This window comes from Hylobates moloch, unplaced genomic scaffold, assembly GCF_009828535.3.
Source record: "Hylobates moloch isolate HMO894 unplaced genomic scaffold, HMol_V3 SCAFFOLD_1, whole genome shotgun sequence".
NCBI classification, from domain to species: Eukaryota; Metazoa; Chordata; class Mammalia; order Primates; family Hylobatidae; genus Hylobates; species Hylobates moloch.
Window position 1 is genome coordinate 40,148,433 of NW_026652276.1, and position 4,539 is coordinate 40,152,971.

The 4,539-nt window shown below is 46.4% G+C and overlaps 1 non-coding gene across 1 annotated transcript; it reads right to left on the reverse strand.

Moving 5' to 3' along the window:
- Positions 1 to 209: 209 nt before the first annotated feature.
- On the reverse strand, positions 210 to 320 carry LOC116809841 (U6 spliceosomal RNA). The gene has a single exon (XR_004370020.1). It is a non-coding gene; the product is annotated as a U6 spliceosomal RNA (small nuclear RNA).
- Positions 321 to 4,539: the final 4,219 nt, after the last annotated feature.

Below are 4,539 nucleotides of genomic sequence, written 5' to 3' on the forward strand. Positions count from 1 at the left end.
GCAGAGGAGTGCCTGCGTTAAAACTAGGCAGTCCCTGTCCCCAAAGTGAAAAGAGAAAAAGTACAAATGGTAAATGCTAAGTTGAGGAAGGCACTGTTTTTACCAGAAGTCTGGGACCATCTGAGCTTCCTTCCCTCACCTAGGGTACTTACTCTGTGCCATTCTTAGTGACTTCCCACATTTAAACTCATTTAATGTTCTTTCTTAAAAAAAAAATGAAATGCTTCATGAATTTGCATGTCATCCTCACAGGGGGGCCATGTGAATATTCTCTGTACCGTTCCAATTGTTTTAAGCACATGTGCTGCCAATGCAAGCACTCCTTATTCTTGTATTTTAGATAGGTAATACTAATTCCTACAGTTATTGGATGTTTACCATGTGCCAGGTACTGTGATTACTTACATTTTCTCTTTACTTCTTCATGTAGGCTGGTATTCCTCTCCTGTTTTTCAGATGAGGAACAGAGGCTCAGAGGCATTGTCGGATGGCTTGAAATCACAGGGTGGTGTTTAGGCTCATGCTTAAGGCTCCATGGTGCCTTGACTCCAAATCCTAGGCACTTTTTATTGCACAAATACGGCTCCGACAGCAAGCCTGTGAAATAGGTATCATTCACCCTAAGTCAATGGGGAAACTCAGGATGAAAGAGTTCAAGGGATTAATTGCTCAGTTTCCTCATTAGGAAATAGCAAAGCCTACTGGAACTTGGGTCTTTTGACTACAAGTTCAGTGTTGTTCTTCCTGTGACCCACGCAGTGGTCCTTGTCAATGGGAAATCAGATTGGTTCAGCCTCCTTTCCTTAGTCTGTCATTACCCAAGCCCTAAACTCAGGTGCTTGGACCTTCTTAGTCCTTGGTCTAAGGAAGCTAAGTCTCATGATCCTCCAAGGCAACTATCATCAAAAAACACTTTCCAGTGCATTTCAAGCACAGTTGTCCTTACCTTGGTTTGACTACATTATTGATTCCTCAGGCTCCCTCTTGGGTTCTTTTCCTTTGAAGTCCCACCTCTCTAGAGGTCTTTCTTATCTCTTTGGCTCATTACGCTTCTTGAAAACTTCAAGCTGACTTTCTCCCTTCAGTTCTGTGCCCTGGGTCACACATGAGAGTCCATGCTCCAGCCCAGTTATGGTCTTCCTTGAACCTGAAAATTCCCAGCTGCCCCTTGAAGGACCCACACATCTCTGGTGGGTGGATAACCCAAGGGGCGCTTTCTCTGCACATTCTCTGGGCCCATCCCCCCTCCTGTTGCTCCCACCTTGGGCTCCCCATCCTCCTGGAAAAGGTTTGAGGTGTGATAGAGTTAATGTGATCCAACTCTTGCCTGTGAGGGAGAGCTTGGCGCTACTTAGAAACCTCGTCGTTGCCAGGGGGGCCCTGTTCTCCATCATCTTCTGCTCCTTCTCTCCAATAAAATGACCCATTTAAACCATATTTTTCTTATTAACAAGCTTCCTACTAAATAGCTTCAGCTGTGCTTGTTGATTTATAGGGCTTAGAAAGCACTGCTGAGCCTTGGCCCTCCCTGTGGGTCTAAGGGCCTGAGTGAATCATGCTGCTCTGCTGACATTGTAAGAGGGCAGAAGCCACCCTCCAAGGGGCAGCTCCAGAGGGGGCTTCTTTTTTTTCTTTTCAATATTTTAATTATGGAAATGGCCAAATACACAAAATTAGAGAAAACAATACAATGAAACCTCTTGAACCGTCCCTTTGCCAAACTTGTTTCATCTGCTTCTCCCTGCTTCCAAACCACCCCCACTAGGTAGATTAGTTTAAATTAAACCCAAAATATTGTATTCTTTTATCCACGACTGTTTCAGTATATTTTCTAAGAGATAAAGAGCATCTGGTCTTTTAACATAACCACAATACCATTGTCACATCTAAAAATATTAACAATAATTCTTTCCTTTTTAATGTTTTACTTTTATTTATTTAATTCTTTTTTAGAGACGGAGTTTCATCATGTTGACCAGGCTGGTCTCAAACTCCGTGACCTCAAGTGATCCACCCGCATTGGCCTCCCAAAGTGCTGGAATTACAGGCGTGAGCCACCATGCCTGGCCAACAATAATTCTTTAACATGATCTAATATCTACTCAATGTCCAGATTTTCGTGATTGTCCCATAAATATCTTTTTATAGTTGATTCATTTAAATCAAGATCCAATCAGTGTTCCCAATTGCATTTGACTAATATGACTCTTAGGTGTCTTTTTGTTTTAATCTGTAACAGTTTCCTCTTTCTCTCTTTTTATTTCCCAGTGGCATCTTAATGTAGACAATTTCCTCAAACTTATGTACACTGTGCCATCATCGACAAAGAAATACTGAAAGCACCCTTGTCAGCAGAGAACTTCCTTGTACCATGGATTCAGTGATTCCCTTGAGGATGGCCCTAACCCACAGGCCTCCATCCACTGTCCCTCAGAACGCCTTCAGAAGGCTAAATCATCTTGCTCCAATGCCAGTTGCAATGATGGGATCCTAAAGTGTTGAGCAGTTACTAATCCACTCGCTCCAAAAATGACTCACATTTATTAAGTATTTACCACAATCCAATAGGATAATTTTTTTACTATCCCCATTATATAAATGAGGAAATGGAGGGATAGAGGAACCTGTTTTACTTATCCCAATTGGTGGATCTGGGCTTTGAAATGGAATTGTCACCCCCACTTGCTCAATCAGTGAGAGACCCTGTCTCTGCACGCAAGATCTCATTTCATGCCAAGAGGTTTGCTGAGCTTCCAGGCCCCTCTCAAGCAGGAGCAGCAGAGAAGAAGGAGAAATCTTGATCAGTAGGATGTCTGTAGTTCTGAGGAAAGGTGAGAGCAACAGGGAACTGGGGATCTCCTGCAAATTCCCTTTGTCCATGCTGGGCTGGTGCCCATTTCTATGCATTGACCGAGGCTGGCAGTGAACAGGCTTCCCACTCCCTCTTTCACAAGTCCCATGAACCATTATTACCACATGCTCTCGGGCCCACATAAATAGCACATGCACATGCCCTCAGATCCATACCACGCACTCTACCCAGCCACTTGGCTGACAGGCCAGCCCCCATATGGCTCATTCCTACGAAGGCGTGCTTGCAACATGCACACCTTCCTGTACTGAGTAAACACAGACCTTGGAGGCCATGGGAGAGGGCAGGGGAGCTGGTATTTTCCCAGTGGCAGCCAGAAGGAAAGGTTACCTGACTTCAGATAGAAAGGTGGTCTGTCTGTCTGTTTATCTATCTATCCATCCATCCATCTATCTTTCATAGATCTTCTTAAGTCCTGGAAAAGACAAAGGCTTTGCAGCTCCTGGTAGATCCAGGGAGTCTGGATGGGGCTGGAGGGCTTATGAACCAGGGTGGAGAAGATGGAGTGGGGTGAGGAGGCTGCTGGTTAAATAGGGCTAAATCTAATTCCCCCCATCTGAAGGCGGGGAGCTCTCATCTGTGGTTCTAAGTGATAGAAAAACCCCAACTGCTAGCAAGATAATCCAATTTCCTTTCTCCCTTGTGCTGAAGGGAATGGCCCTGACCCTCCTGCTCCAACTTCACGCTGGGTCTCAGTCTGGCTAGAACTCTTTCCGCCTACAGCAGAATTCATATCAAAGCCTTAGCCCCCCAGGGTTCATTAGGAGGCATTTATTTCTGCATATTCTTGGAGGGCAGGAGGGAGGATAACTTGATTCGCAATGCAAATTGCTTGGCTGTAATTTCAACTCTCCCTCCCTTCTCACAGGGAGATTTTGCTGGTTATTAAAAATATATGATTGCCTCTAAAATAGCAGTGACAGCCGCTGTGCTGGGCAGAGCCAGGTGCTGCTGTTTGAAGGCTACTGAATGATGTGGAATGGATGCCCGGGCAAATGCAAATGGAGCCAGTCCCCTGCTCCTGTGCCAGTATCCAGGTTGCAGATCCTAGGGCTGCTGGCCGGGGTCTGAGGCCGACCCGGGGACTTGGCCTATGTGGTCTGCAGCTCAGGTTTACCTTCTGCTGCTGTGGGGCACACAGCAAGGGTTTCTGAGCTCTTGGCTTCCTGCTCTGTAAAGGTGGGGATAAATAAGGAGCTGGACACAGAGCAGCTGGTACACAGGAGGTGGGCAATTTGCTGGGCAGGCCAGGCTCTCCCCCTCCACACCCCTGCTGCCTGGCTCAAAGACATCCTTCCTCATCCCACTGCCTTCCTCAGTCTGGGCTACTGAGATCTGATCCGTCACAAAAGTATTGCCTAGGTCTTCTGGTCATGATGAATGTCTCACTTGGTCTTTTCTTTTCTGTATTGCTGTGGGAACTCAGAAACCCTAGAACTATCTAGGCCTTTAACCCTTCATGACCCTGTAGACATTGGTGAGTGCATAAGGGGAAGAGGGTGGGCAGGACCTACACGATGTGGGCATTGAGCAAAGCCAAGATTTTAGGCCAGACAGGAAGGAAACTTCCTCCATGAGTCTGAGATACTGACCTGGGATTCTCCTGGGAGGCTGGATGGCGGCCCCTGCAGGCTTAGGCCAGCCAGGGCCCAGGATGCTCCAGCCCC